Genomic DNA, 16,551 nt, shown 5'->3' on the forward strand with positions numbered 1-16,551 from the left:
TTCGGCGGAGCACCTGTGTCCACTCTGCAGCATTTGGTTTATACATGTCATCCAGCTGCTGTAACTGCTGCACAAATTTCAGTCCACCGACCGCTTTGGGGTCGGGCAGTTCAGACACCACATCTTTAAATTCTTGAATGTTCCAATTTCGGTGAATCATTACAGTAGTGGGATTATTATTGCCTGGGGGTTGTGCGGGATCATGTCGGGGGTTGGGGACTTCAATGAGGGGGCAAGAGAATGTCGAGCCAGAAGGCTTAGGGGAGCCGAAGGGGGAAGTAAAACCGCTCATAGGTTTAGAGCGGACGGTCTGACTTCTCGTGCGCTGGGAGATAGATGACTCTTCTGGTTTCTGCCATTGCAACCCAGTAGCACCTTGTGAATGATCTGAATTATCTTCCTCAGGGTCAATATGTGAGGATGGGTCACAATGATATTGTTCATCGTAAAAACCTGCTCCAGACGGTTTGTCTGTTAACAGGGTTGCAGTTGGAGGAGGGGATGCAGGAGGTGGAAGCGGGGGAGTTTGGTAAGGAGGGGGTGGACAGATTACGGGTATAGGTGGTCTTTCTTTTCGGTCTTCTTTCTTTTACTTTCAGGCTTGGGCAATAATTCTTCCTTTTCTTTTCGTGTTTTGACCTCAGCAGCCAGCAGCTCGTTATGCTTCTGCGCCGCTTGCAAAGTCCTATCCTTTATCACCAATTCCCATCTATCAAACATGTCCATTCAATACGGACCTTTGTTACAACATCCTCATACATTCCTACATACAACATCCTCGTGCATTTCTACATACAACATCCTCGTGCATTTCTACATAATATTTTCCTTATTTCTTGTATTTCTGATATGTCACCAGTCCCATCTAACGGCCATCTGCCACCGCTGTGTCTATTCCATTTTTTACATGCTTTCTTAAAGTCTAATCCGGTTTTCTTTTCTATTTTTCTAGGTGAACCCCCTTTCGGACCTGATTGAAAGCTCGTGTCCGAGACACTTTCCAAAAATAATCCTTCTAACAGAGACTTTTGATTTCCCATTTTCTCTTTGACTGGTTTACTATTTTGCTTTCCCATAATGAATGGTACTGGACCACAGTAGAACAATTCAGCCCCCGTGGCGTTCTGCTCCCAGTCCTGTCCCACTCCCGGATTAGTACTCAAGTGGTTTCGTGTCCGTTGTTTAGCAGAATCGTACAACAATATTCAGCGTGGAGTCCGGAATACAAGGTGCGCTCAACACAAATTCCTTCGTCAGACGCCTCCTATGTGTCAAACTGCTTGTGCATGTCTCCACCACAGAGCAACCCGTAGAAGTAAGATTATGACCAGACGTTAGGAACAGAAAACTCGTCCACCCACTCAGTGTTTTTCCCAGACACTCAATTCATATACTATTCTTTTCTTTCTCCCATTCCCCTATTTAATAGGAGTGTGCCACTCACCCCTTTCTATTTCACTTCACAGGGAGTAACTTACTAACGTACTTGTAGTATCTTACACTGTCCCCCGAGGGACCCAAGTATTATTCTCTATTTTCCAGTTTTACCATCCACTACGTTAGTGATACAGTATTTATTCTCCTTAACTTTATTTTTCTTAACTTCCCATAAACCGGTCAAATCCCTGAGCTACTTCATTCGCTCAATCGGACTCCCTCGGTCTACTCACCAAGAAGTTTGTGACCTGCTAGGGAAATCCCAGGTGGTTCGACCCTCGTATTCGGTCAGAGGAGGCCAGGGACTTCTCACGCAGGATACGCCCGAGGCAGGCCAGTCCTGAGTTTTGCCGGAGCTGGTCCTCCTGATCCGGCCGGAATCGGTCCTCTTACCGGTCCTCTGGACGATCCCACTCGAGGAGTCACTTGCCCATCTCTGCCCCACGTCTGGGAGCCAGAAAACTGTGGACGAAGTCGAGACAACAGCAGGCAAACACTTTTCAAATAAGCAGAAATCTTTTTATTTCTTGACTTCTTGGAAAGCAGAGATCCGTTACAAAGCCTGGTCAGCTTGCAAAAGACACCTCAAGGTGGGGGGAAGCTGTAATTTTGTAACAGAGATCTTCAAAAGAAGCAGTTTAGAAAAAGCATAAGCTCAGTTTCATCCAAAGGTCACAGAATGTTCTTACACAATTTGTTGATTTCAACAGAAAGCAGAAATTCTAATATTTTCTATATTTTTAATTAAGCTTATCAGAAAACTTGTCTTACGTTTGGCATCTTAATTGGACGATAACCAGACACTGCTTGAGACAAGCCGGGAAGCAGCCAAGAGCTGCATTCCACGCTTGCAGCTTTTACTCTAAATAAGCATGCTTATTTTATCTGTTATAAAAATACCTAGCCACACAGAGAACATGCAGATTTTCATACAGAAGCTAGCAATAGATTTTAAATTCCATTCCACAGTAGATAGTACTGGGATGTAATGTATCATAGCTAAAGGTAAAATCCTTGTTAAAATAGCATCTAAATGTTTCATGAATTCTGACAAAATAAAGTTCAACTCCTTGAAAAAATAAATGTCAGTATTGCCCAGCTTTTGCACAAAGACCACTCCCTAAATAAAACATCTGTATATTTTTGCATTTTAAACTTATAATTTTCAATAATCCAACAATGTAATCTAAATAAGGTGTTTAATTAAGTGCACAAATATGCTTAGCAACCCACGGTTTACACTTACAAGGGCACTGTACCAGAAGATATTGAACTAAATATTTTTAGCAGCTCATATCCAATGAAAATAGAAAATGGTAATTATGAGTGGTGGAAAGGAGAATGAGAACAGAGAGACAGAAAGAAAATAATGAGAAGTAAAGACAGAGTGACAGGTTACAGTTAAATACACTTGGAGTTGTCCATGCATACTGCTGATAAACATAAAGTCGTTGTTCCCATTCCCTCATGTTGGTTACCTTTTTATGTTAAACAGTGCAGTGAAACTTCCGTGTAAATGTTGCCAAAATGTTATCAGTTAATACTGTATGTTCTAATGAGTTTTATATTTTGCTAGTTTAATATTCTGAAACATAATGAATAATAGACAGTTGTAACCTCCACAAGTATAGCTGCATTCCAGCGAATGATGGACATTTAATATTGCTTTACAAATGAAAGAACACATTCATTTAACCATACAAAAAGAAACCTACACAAAGCTGAACTAACTGAGAAAGTTGGGGGAGAAAATTTATATATTTTTGAGAATGTTGAGAGTCTTCAACATTTGTATTCATGAGTATTTAAACTTCAGCTGAAATGTATTTATAAATGGATTGAATGGCATTTTTACATTAATGGCAGATAAATACTTCATTTTCATTAGGATAGTTTGGGTACCGGCCCCCCTGATAAGGGCTGTTCGGTCCCTGTACGATCGGTGCCAGAGCTTGGTCCGCATTGCCGGCAGTAAGTCGAACCCGTTTCCAGTGAGAGTTGGACTCCGCCAGGGCTGCCCTTTGTCACCAATTCTGTTCATAACTTTTATGGACAGAATTTCTAGGCGCAGCCAGGGCGTTGAGGGGGTCCGGTTTGGTGGGCTCAGGATTGGGTCACTGCTTTTTGCAGATGATGTTGTCCTGTTTGCTTCATCAGGCCGTGATCTTCAGCTCTCTCTGGATCGGTTCGCAGCCGAGTGTGAAGCGGCTGGGATGAGAATCAGCACCTCCAAATCCGAGACCATGGTCCTCAGCCGGAAAAGGGTGGAGTGCCCTCTCAGGGTTGATAGCGAGATCCTGCCTCAAGTGGAGGAGTTCAAGTATCTCGGGATCTTGTTCACGAGTGAGGGAAGAATGGAGCGTGAGATCGACAGGCGGATCGGTGCGGCATCCGCAGTAATGCGGGCGCTGCATCGGTCTGTCGTGGTGAAAAAGGAGCTGAGCCGCAAGGCGAAGCTCTCAATTTACCAGTCGATCTATGTTCCTACCCTCACCTATGGTCATGAACTATGGGTAGTGACCGAAAGAACGAGATCGCGAATACAAGCGGCTGAAATGAGTTTCCTCCGCAGGGTGTCTGGGCTTTCCCTTAAAGATAGGGTGAGAAGCTCAGTCATCCGGGAGGGGCTCAGAGTAGAGCCGCTGCTCCTCCGCATCGAGAGGAGTCAGATGAGGTGGCTCGGGCATCTGATCAGGATGCCTCCTGGACGCCTCCCTGGTGAGGTGTTCCGGGCACGTCCAACTGGGAGGAGGCCCCAGGGAAGACCCAGGACACATTGGAGGGACTATGTCTCTCGACTGGCCTGGGAACGCCTTGGGATTCTCCCGGAAGAGCTAGAAGAAGTGGCCAGGGAGAGGGAAGTCTGGGCATCTCTGCTCAAGCTGCTGCCCCCGCGACCCGACCTCGGATAAGCGGGAGACAATGGATGGATGGATGGATAGTTTAGAAAGTCTGAAATACAATCAACTACTTAAAAACAACACTTCAAACAATAAACTTGATTAAATATATAATTTGTAATATTTTTCAGGCACTGTGGAGTAGTGAGTAAAGCACTATCCATAAAATCTGTGTTTGCTGGGTCAATTCCTGTCTCTTACAGTATAACCATGGGCAAGTCACTTAACCTGCTCCAAATATATAAATTATTTTTTAACATTTTTGTGAATGGTAGGGCTGGTTAACCACTGTTATTTAAAGGATTAACAAAACTGTCCCTGCAATGAGTGAAAATGAAGCATCCAGTTGCTTCTAGATATACTGTAAAATGTAATGGAAACAAACAGTCAATAAAACTGAAAGAGAGAGCATGTTCTCATGGAGTTTTCTTTTAATTCAGCAGTAGTATGGCTGTAATGTCGAATAACACCACATCTCTCTATTGCCCTAGAGGACCTATTGTGTCTAATTCACTATCCCTTTCCCTACTGAAACTCATACTACATACATATACCCAATCTGTATTGGTATGAACCTGAGAGAGAGATACATGACTGAAAACCTTCTCTTGTGCTGGATGTTTTTTTTCTGGAGTATAAACAGTGATCTAAATTCCAGTGCAGTTAAAAGGAGTGCAGAGCATACAGCTTATGTGTCTACTTACTTAGTCAATAGAACAGTTTTTTGTCAAGTATACAGTGGTTAAAAATTGGACATGAACATCCAGTGTTATTCCTGCAGTTCTAAAAAACATTTAAAGTCTCTATATCTTGGTTTTGGTCAAGGCAGGACTGTTTTCACTTTGGATATTTGAGACTTTACCTATTCCCCTATCTAGTCCAAATAGTTTGCCACCCAGATCAATCCTATACTTTGCTGGATTAATGTGGTATGCAGATTTTCTTTTTTTTTTTTACTGAATGCAGGACTCCTTCCAATTTCAAATGGATATTCTTTTGTGGGTAAGTAGAAGATACTGTACGCCATATACCAGACTTTGCTAATGACTACTACATGTGCTAAAACCTTCCAATATATCTTTGTCATGTCAAAATTCTCAGTAACTTAATCTATCCTGGCAGAGAATAAACATCAAATAAATTAACATTGACATTGAAGAAGCATCAGGATCCATCAGCTTGGTATCAAATAAAACAGGACTTGATTTTTGGACTAATGCTCTACTCAGTTGTGTTCAGATCTAGCCTCTTCTGCATGTCTTTCTCTCTCTGCCCATTATTCTTCAGTGATCCTGCGATGATGCTCTGTCATCATTACTTCTATGTCAGTTGGAATATTATGCAAAATGATGTGACCCAGTTTGCTTTTCATGAGGTCCTCGAATTCACTGAGCAAAGTTTACAAACTTGCCTACTTTCTTCCTCCATCAGCATGTTCCATATTTGTAAATAAATCTTTGCAATTGTCTTTACAGAAGCTGTTCTTAAATGGAAAGCTGGATAGCAGTATGTATTGGAGTCAACTTTCTGACTATTCCAGCTGCCAGTCAACAATCAGAACAAACATTTAAAGTGGGACATTGATTATGGATATGAGGAATAAGGGGTCTGCGGTGGGTTGGCACCCTGCCCAGGATTGGTTCCTGCCTTGTGCCCTGTGTTGGCTGGGATTGGCTCCAGCAGACCCCCGTGACCCTGTGTTCGGATTCAACGGGTTGGAAAATGGGATGGATGGATGGAATAAGGGGTAGGTTTGACTAGGTTTTGATAGTTCTTTGGGATGACATTCAGGATACAAGGGACAGTGTTGCTTTGTTTCAGTTATGTTGAGTTGCTGAAAGGTTCTGATTCAATGACCACTTATGGAATTTTCATGGTCTAGCTACAATAGATCAACTGCTCTTACTAGTAGTGTTCTGTGACCAGACAAAATATAGTGATTTTTATAATGAAGTATGAAAACACTGCTCTGGATTTTTTGTCTGTAATTCTCCTGCTAGAAATAAGACATTTTCCCTGTGTGTTTTAGTGATAAACTGTTCAATTTTGAGCAGTGGGATGTATTTCCTCTGAACCAGGAACTTGTGGAATACTGTTTTCTCTCAAACAGTAAATTGCACTATGACACTAAATCACCCAATGTTAATATAAATAGTTATTCTCTCTTTTCCTTATAGCGTGAAGAAATGTAGACAGTAATAAATAAATAAATAAATAAATAAATAAATAAATAAAAACTTACTTTATCACTGTTTGACTGTGAGGTGGCATACATCTATTCCCTTCCCAAGACCATGATTTGAAGCAGAGGCAGGATTATGATTGCTTGAATAGACTGGGATACTCAGAAAATTCCTTTCTATGACCAACTACTGTATATATCATATTTGTGTTCATGTGTTTATTTCTGTTTCAGCTGATCAGTGTTACAACCTGGAAAGTCATGGACACAGTCAGCGAGTTAATAGGGAGATGGAACAATAATTTGGATGATTTGTCAAAGCAAACCGATCTAATTAGAATGATCCTCTTCCATTTTCAGAATAGTGAAGAAAAGTTTTACCTCCTATAGTTGCTAAAATGTCTCTTGAGTGTTTACATGGTCTCAGCCTTGAAAGGAAGACATCCTACCTGGTACTATAAATATGGACCTATATTCCCTGAATCCAACATTATTAAAACCCTTTAAAGGTCAGTCACATTGGACCAAGTGAAAGCAGCTTTGAATCCTCTGAAATATGCCTATTACACACACATTGAAGTGTGTGATGCTATCATCTCTCTGGTACAATTTGCTCTCTTACCTCCCTTTCTGTCCCAGGTGTCCTTAAGAGAGATAGTGTGTACCCCTAAGGTGGCATGGGAGGACATTCCAGACCAGAGAGGTACAGATAGGTAGGTCATGGTCACAAGGAGCAATGTAAGGGGTTCACACTGTCCAGATGCATCAGTGCCATCAGTGACCAAATTAATGTAATATGAAAACCTTGCCAGAGGCACGTTGATGCAAAGGATGGTAACACAAGCAACCATTCTGCTCACCTCAAGGACAGCTACGCTAGTATACACAGCGGGCATCTGAAAAGATAAGCTACAGCTTCTTTTGACATGCAGCATGACACAAAGTGAAATGATCTTTAAGTCAGTTTACAATCACCAGTGTCAGCTGATGCATGTATAACAAAAAAAAGGAAATCTGTGAACAAAATTATGAATGCCATAAAAGACCACATTGCTAAGGAAATACATCCCATTTATATGGTGTAAAAAGAGAAATTTAAAAACTTGATCAAAACGCCTTATACCCCAGATATATAATGCCACTTACTTCACCAAAGCAACGCTCCCACAAAAAGTATATATTAAATCAACTGGGTATTTTGCATGCAGAACGAATCTGTGGTCTGTCCACACATCTGAACCATATTGTACTAACCTCAACATAACAGGTTTGAAAAGGAACATACAGCAGGACAAAGAAGTGATTGCAGAACAATTTACTCATAACAGTCAGAAGAATACACTAATGTAAAACAAAAACAAAGGAAATTGAACTAGAATTATGTTCAGTTATCTATAAATCTCTCATTGTCATTGCCCTGAGAGATACTGTAAAAGAAAACTTCGGTTCTCTACACAGAATCCTCTCTGCCCTTGTACTTGTAACTCATCTTTATATCTCACACTTTTCCATCATTTCTAACTGTCCAGAAATCTCTGCCTCTATTTCCAACTCCTCTGTTCAGTACCACTCCTTTCTTCCTTTTGGTGTCAATCATATCCCTGACATCAGTCCACCACCCTTCAATCTGCCCTCCCCTCTAGACTCAACAGTCCCTCAGCCTCCAGGCTTCACCCTGGCCAGCATGCTACACTGCTCTCTTCTCAGAAATCCCCCAATCTCTAGACAATTTTGAAATCCTGGTAGCCTGATCGTCCATCTTAGATGTCTCACGGGGGAGTGGGGACCTTGTTATTCATTGTCCACCTGAGTAAGGTCTCCAGGTGATGTATTCCTTTCTCAGGCTGATCCCAATAAGTCCTCTGTATTCTTGAGCTTCTCTCCCTTCCACCACAATAGTGTGTCAGTGGGTCTTGATGCAGAAACACTCATCGATTTCCTGGGGAAACCGCACCCTGTACACCACTTCCCCCACATGGTTCGGGACTTGACACTGTTCAACCCAGACACTGTCAAGTTTTGGGGATTGACCCTTCTTGAGTTGTGGGCTAAACACCCATACTGAGTCACCTGGGTCTAAAGGGTGAATGTCGGGTCTGCAAATCATAGTACTGTGTTTGGGCGAGACCGGCTTTGTGCAGATGTTGACAGGTGAAGTCATGTATCACATTCAAGTAGTCCTGCAGTCGATGAGCATATTCGGGGCCAGCTGGGGTCTCACAGGGTTCCAGCACAGCCGCATACATCAGTGAAGCAGGTGTCTGCAGTTCACGTCCCAACATCAGGAGTACAGGGGTACATCAATACATTTTTTGAACTGCAGTTTGGCATGCTAGAAGGATCAGTGGCAGCTGCTGGTTCTAGTTGCACTGGTGATGGCTTTTAGCAAAGGCTGTCTCAGCAGTGAGTGTCCAAATAAACCATCCGCTAGCCCATAATCCAAGGGATGCAGGGCTGTAGTGTGGGTCTTCTGAATCTGTAAGCATTCAGAAACCAGCAGAAACACCCTGCTCTCGAAATTTTGTCCCTGAGCGGGGTGCTGCTCATTCAGCCTGCCAAAACAACTGAATATTACTCCAATTACAGCATCTGCAACTATCTCACCTTCCTTATCAGGGAAGGGGTATGCTTCAAGACACTTTGTAAAGTAGTCTACCACAACCAGAATGAAATTGTTGTCCTGTAGAGACAAGAGAAGGGAACCCACACCATCAATTCCTACCCTTTCCATGGGCATGCCTACCCTGCACTGTTGCAACAGGGCAGTAGATTGTACAGCAGGCCTTTTCTTGGCAGCACGAGTTGCACCTGTGTCAATGGTTCTCCATGTCACGTCGGACCTCTCCCAGTAGAAAATCTGTCACAGGCGCCCCAGTGTCTTGGTCACTTCAAATGACCCGACCCGGCAACCCCATTCACAGCCTCCAGCATCTCTGTTTGAATTTCCTTGGGAACAATTACCTACCAAATTTCAAGAAACCATTTTGCAACCTCCTCCCAGGATTGTTTGCATCTTGCTTCTACCGGGATCTTGCCCCTACCAAAACTGCTATTCAGCCTGATCATCATTCAGAGAGAAAACGTTTTTGCTTCTCATTACTTTCTAACTCTCCTGTTTCTTGCAAGGCGCAATGCCTATATTCAGAATGGAGGCATGGATGCCGAGAGAGGGCATTGGCATTTTGATGGGGAGTCCCCATTGGTGCTAAATAGTAAAAGTGAAGTTTTGCAGCCATTCCAACCACTGAGCCAGTTATCCTTCTGGTTCTTTGAAGGATAATAACCAATGAACGGCAGTGTGATCACGCCACAAGATAAACATGGCCCCATTTAAATAATGCTGAATGAGGCGGATGGCCTCTATCACTGCTAGCAGTTCTTTCTGGATGACACAGTAATTCTTCTATACTGAGGGACCCACTAAAATAAGCGACCACATGTTCACCCTCCTGGGCTAGTAGACCTCCTAACCCCACATTGCTGGCGTCAGTGTCCCACGATGGATCTGGCATGACCAGTACAGGGACATTACAAAGCACAGCCTATAGTAATTCAAAAGCCTGCTGCTCTTTGTCCCCACACCAGAAGGCAAATTGTGGCAAACTGGGGGGAAAATCGTATATAATATGAGGTCAGCCCATAAATGCCTTAACCTGCCTCACATTTATGGAAGACGGCCAGTCTCGAATGGCTTGAATCTTAGATGCTTCCATGGCCACACCCTGGCCACTCACACAATGCCCCAGGTAAGTAACTTCCCCTGTAACAGGGAACACTTGTCTAGATGTAATTTTAGCCCAGCTGTGCATAGTTGCTCCAAAACAGCCCTGAGTGCTTCCAGTGCTACCTCAAAAGGCGGATTTGTGAGGGAGTATATCATTCTAACAAACAAGACACTGGGTAAGGTGCAGTCCAGTCAGGGTCTGGGTCATTAATCTTTTGAATGTGGCCAGGGTGTTACACAAGGACTACAAGGATCGGGAATGGTATGGGCAGAAAATTGTAATGAGGTAGAGCTCAAACTAGGAGCTTCTCAGAGTGAAACAGAACAAAGTACATCACCCATAATAGCTTTTTATAGCTGCAAAAGTGTACCGAAAAAAATGAAAAAACACAGACGGTTCCACACATTTCCATTATCACTGGGCTGCAAAAAAATTGACTGCTGCTCTATGTGCCAGGAGCTATAATGTTGCAGTGATCACAAAAATGTAACTGGCCTGTGATTATTCTGCTGAGAAACACAATATGACTGTATAATTTGTTATTATTCTATGTTTTGTAGGAAATATTATATAGTAAAAGAACAAACAGAACAAAGAAAAAGGTTTGGGGAGCCACAACATATACTTGAAGAAAGTTAGGCAATAAATAGGTCTTTACAGATGTGAGTTCAAAACAGAACTGAATTGCATGAGAAAATCGCTTATATACTGTATACTGTATATATACAGTAGCTGCTAGAGCAGAAGTGATGTAATGGGAAGATGGAATTCTGGGGACTGGAAATGACTGGAAATTGGGTGGAGGTGGGATGTTGATAACTAGAAGAGGAAGTGACTTAGGATGGCTCCTGAGAAGCGGAAGAGGTAGTTAGGTAGGCTACCTTCTAAGGACCGGAACTGGTTTTATGATGAGGTTTCATTGGTTGTTCTGCAGGGAGAGTGGAGAAAGAGTTAGTGGGCAGCACAATCCCCTGGTCTGGCAGGAACATACCAGTATTTGATCCTATAGACTGTCTACCAGGCACATGTGTGTGACAAATTATATGTAAATATATGTAAAATATATTGCACTGTATTGCCAAAAGTATTGGTATGCCTGCCTTTACACATGTATGAACTTTAATGACATCCCATTCTTAATACATAGGCTTTAATAAGGAGATGGCCCACCCTTTGCAGCTATAACAGCTTCAGCTCTTCTGAGAAAGCTTTCCACAAGGTTTAGGAGTGTGTTTATGGGAATTTTTGACCATTCTTCCAGGAGAGCATTTGTGAAGTCAGGCACTGATGTTGGACGAGAAGGCGTGGCATGCAGTCTCCACTCTAATTTATCCCAAAGGTCTTCTATCGGGTTGAGGTCAGGGCTCTATGCAGGCCAGTCAAGTTCCTCCACACCAACCTCGCTCATCCATTTCTTTATAGACCTTGCCTTGTGCACTGGTGCGCAGTCATGTTGCCATCCCCAAACTGTTCCCACAAAGTTGGGAGTATGAAATTGTCCAAAATGGCTTTGTATGCTAAATCATTAAGAGTTCCTTTAACTTGAACTAAGGGGTCAAACCCAAACCCACATCATAATCCCCCCTACACCAAACTTTACACTTGGCACAATCGAGTCAGGCAAGTAGTGTTTTCCTGGCAACTGCCAAGCCCAGACTTGTCCATTGGATTGCTAGACAGAGAAGTGTGATTCGGCACTCCAGGGGACACCTTTCCACTGCTCTAGAGTCCAGTGGCGGGGTGCTTTACACCACTACATCTGATGCTTTGCATTGCACTTGGTGATGTAAGGCTTGGATGCAGCTGCTCGGCCATGGAAACCCATTCCATGAAGCTCCCTATTCACTGTTCTTGAGCTTTTGGAGGTCTGTAGCTATTGACTCTGCAGAAAGTTGGTGACTTCTGCACACTGTGCACCTCAGCATGTGCTGTCCTCACTCTGTGATTTTACGTGGCCTACCACTTCGTTGCTGAGTTGCTGTTGTTCCCAATTGCTTCCACTTTGTTTTAATACCCCTAACAGCTGACCGTGGAATATTTAGTAGCAAGGACATTTCACGAATGGACTTATTGCACAGGTGGCATCCTATCATGGTCCCATGCATGAATTCACTGAGCTGCTGAGAGCGACCCATTCTTTCACAAATGTTTGTAGAAACAGTCTGCATGCCCAGGAGCTTGATTTTATACACCTGTGGCCATGGAAGTCATTGATTTGGAAGGGTGTCCCAATACTTTTGGCAATATAGAGTATATATATATATAGGGGTAGGCAAAAGTAGGTTTACAGCTGTTCATATGGAACAAGATATGTAGGTTATGATTATTACAATTGATTTATTAACTCAAATGAATGTCACAACAGCACAGTGCAAATAGATGCTGGCCTCACGTACTCACAACTGTAAACTTACTTTTTATATATGCCTTGTGATGTGATGTGTGGGTCAGAAACTTGCACAGGTGAAGGCAAGGCCAGGTTTCAGAAAAAAACAGCTTTATTGTTGTCAATGTAGGAACATTGTCAAACTATTAATCCAAACAGGATAGTTGTCAATGAAACACCAACAGCATGCAAGCAGGGAAGATGACGTTGTCCTGCTTCTGCTCCGTTCTCAGATCAAAAGAATGGATAGCCTTTTTGCACAAGCAAGGTGATAGAAAGTGAGTACAAAGCCAGGTCAGCAGCTGGTTTTAAATGTTTCCCAGATCAACCAACAGGCGACAGATATGTTGCGGAGGAAGCGTGCGAAATTGCAATTGCACCAGCAGCGAACAAGCAGTCCCTGTCTGCATTAACTGAGTGGCGGTGCCCCGTGCATTTAGGGGTATATACATATAATGAGACAGGACACTAAAGATCTGAGGTACATAATAGTGTTTCCTGAAACTTCCATGTAGTGCAGGGTTAAGAAAGCTCCAAAAAGCTCAGAAATTGGTCTTACCAGCAGACATGCAACTGAGAAAGAGCTGCAAAACTGTCTACAGATGGCTGATTCAGACAGTGAGTGTGATCCTCTGCAGTGATGGAAAACCAATAAAACCAATTTATCTTGAGGAATATATAAGTACTTCTTACAAAAAATACTTATACAGGTAAAATTCCGTTATAACGAATATCTTTACAACAAAATTTTCATTACAACGAAGTATTTTTATGGTCCCGACAGTTTCCCCATATGACACGAGTCTATAGAAATGTCATTACTATGAAGTACATTCAGCAGATACTTTCATTAAAACGAAGTGACCTTGAAATGCTTAAATGAATCAAGTGTAAAAAAATGTTTCTTTCTTTGGACTTTCCTCGTACTGTTTTTTTGCTGTTTTTGTTTATGGTGGTTTTCAGTGATACCTTTTGCTTATTGAAAAACATTCTTTAGAATTTAACTCATTGTCACCCTCCTATAGAAATGGCAGACACGAAAAAAACGATAACAGTTCATATTAGAAAATTTTTTTTTACATTTTTGCAGCTCTCGATTGGAGCAAAAAGAAAAAAGACGTTGCCAGTGAATTCAGAATTTCGCCATCGACACTGTGAACTTTCTTGAAAGACGGAGCAAAAAAAGAAGAAAAAACTCAGGTTGCAAATGTATGCAAACTGCTGCATTTGAAGATGCTGAAAAAGCAGTTTTTATGTGGTTCAGTGATGCTTGTTCAAGAAACATTCCTATTAATGCGGCACTCATTCAAGAAAATGTGAGGTTTGTAAACTCTCTTGGGACCTCCCCCAACTGGACAACACGCCGAAGAGCATCCCAAAGTGTGATCACCGCGTTTGTGGAAGACTGTTTATCTTTTGCCAGGGCAACAGCAGGCTCACAGCTCTGGGGCAGCTCTTCACCGAAGCAAACAGAAAAGATCTCGATGGGTGATGCAAGGAACATGGTAAATGCAGGGAACAGTATTACTTGGTCACTAACCTGTCCACGACCCTGCCTGACTCCTGTGTCTGTGTATAGCAGAGTGGCAGATCCCGTTACAATAAATAACTGTGCTGTTCCTGTTTCAAGCTGAATAAAGCTGGCTTTGCTAAAGTACTGAGACTCAGCCTCGTGTTTTGGGGTGTAAGACAGGGACTTATAGCGCGACCATAATCTTTTAGGATTTGCTTCTGTGTCGCTTCACTGCAGTGCTATGAGCCTGCTGTTGCCCTGCCCTGGCAATGGACAAACAATCTTCCACAGACGTAGCAATCGCACTTCAGCGTGACATTCCTGTGGGGTGGGGTGAATCCCAAAAGAGTTCAGAAACCTCACAATATGAAGAAGAAGAAAAGGATGATTCGGTTTCTGATTGCTAACTGTGCTACCCACAACATGCTTCTACATTTAGATAATGTTCGCATTGAATTCCTCCCACCCAATTGCACAGCAGTGCTTCAACCATTGGATTTGGGCATCATTCGCACCCTGAAAGTGTATTATCGCAAGGAAATGCTGAGAAAAATTCTCGTTAGCATAACTTGCAGAGAGGAGAAGATTACAATTAATGCGAAAGAAGCTATTGAAATGATTGCAAACACCTGGACGCAAGTTAAAGAAAGCACTATAGCAACAAATACAGAATCTCATTATGAAGAAATTTCAATTACAACAAAATATTTTTTAGGTCCCTGGCAGTTCGATGTAATGGAATTTTACCTGTATATTCCTGAAACTACTGACCGAAAGGGCATTTAGCACAGATGGAAGCACTGTCACCTGGCACAGGGCATCAATCAAGCCCAAGAGTGTAGATAAGCTTGTCTTACTGTCCCACAACATGTGACAATTTTCATAATGCTGAGTTAATAAAAGCACATGATCTCCATGTATGCACTACGGTAAAACTAAAGTTTATGTCTATTCAATTGAGCTATTTATTGGTGGTTAATTTTGCACATTTGACATATTTTAAGTAGTGTCAAATAAAACTTAATTATAATGTCATTTGGTAAATGCTTTTGTTACAATGTCTGGAAATATTAAGATTATTTCAAAAGAATAGCTTATAATACTTAAATAAATAAAAAAATAATACTAAATAAAAGCAAGTTCTCTTTCTGGAAATAGTTTTTTCTTGCCTTGTTAAATTTTTAAAAACTATGTAAATTTTGAAATAAACCTTTTTGACATTGAGTGGCAGTGCTTTGGAGGCACAGTATTATTGCCTTTATTACCTTTATTAACATATAATTTAATGTTGATAAATATTGTAATACTATGATATATTAGGTAAATAGCGTAGTATTTAATTTTGTCAATATCACCCAGCACTACCAAAGAGATTATTTTAGCATTTTAGTAATAAAGGAATAGTCAAGGATGAGGTGAAGTATTTCAGGAATAGCAAAGGGGTATTAAAAACACACAGTGAAAAAGCAGGTGCTCTAAATTCACATTTTTCTGAGGTCTTCACATGTGAGGAAGTAGATAACTTCCCAGCGGTAAAGGGACTACTAAGGAGGTACTGAGTGATTTGGAAAAATCAACAAATCACCAGGTCCAAATAATATTTTCTATTTACCTTAGAAATATTCTTTATTTATTTGTTTATTTTTTTTGACTAAAATATGGATGGAATCTCTTTGGGTCATCTTTCGCTTTATCTGCTACTGTATGTTGATCTTTAACTGCCTTTTAGCTTCCCTAATATCCTTCTTAATTGTTAACTCTTTAAATTTGGATCACAGAACTGACAGACTACCCTTATGTACAGGTGCATCTCAATAAATTAGAATATCGGTGAAAAGTTGATTTATTTCAAGTATATAGATTCATTACACACACAGTGATATATTCCAAGCATTTGTTTCTTTTCATTTTGCAGATTATGGCTTATAACTAATCTCCTTCTTCTTCTTTCAGCTGCTCCTGTTAGGGGTTGCCACAGCGGATCATCTTCTTACATATCTTTCTGTCCTCTACTTCTTGTTCTGTTAAACCCATCACCTTCATGTCCTCTCTCACCAGATCCATAAATCTTCTCTTAGGCCTTCCTCTTTTTATCTTACTTGGTAGCTCTATCCTTAGCATCTTTCTCCCAATATAATCAGCATCTCTCCTCTGCACATGTCCAAACCAACGCAATCTCACCTCTCCGACTTTGTCTCCCAACCATCCAACTTGAGCTGACCCTCTAATGTACTCATTTCTAATCCTATTCATCCTTGTCACACCCAATGCAAATCTTAGCATCTTTAACTCTGCTACCTCCAGCTCTCTCTCCTGCTTTCTGGTCAGTGCCACCGTTTCCAACCCATATAACATAGCTAGTCTCACTACCATCCTGTAGACCTTCCCTTTTAGTCTTGCTGATATCC

The sequence above is a fragment of the Erpetoichthys calabaricus genome, chromosome 2 (assembly GCF_900747795.2).
Source record: "Erpetoichthys calabaricus chromosome 2, fErpCal1.3, whole genome shotgun sequence".
Classification (NCBI taxonomy): domain Eukaryota; kingdom Metazoa; phylum Chordata; class Cladistia; order Polypteriformes; family Polypteridae; genus Erpetoichthys; species Erpetoichthys calabaricus.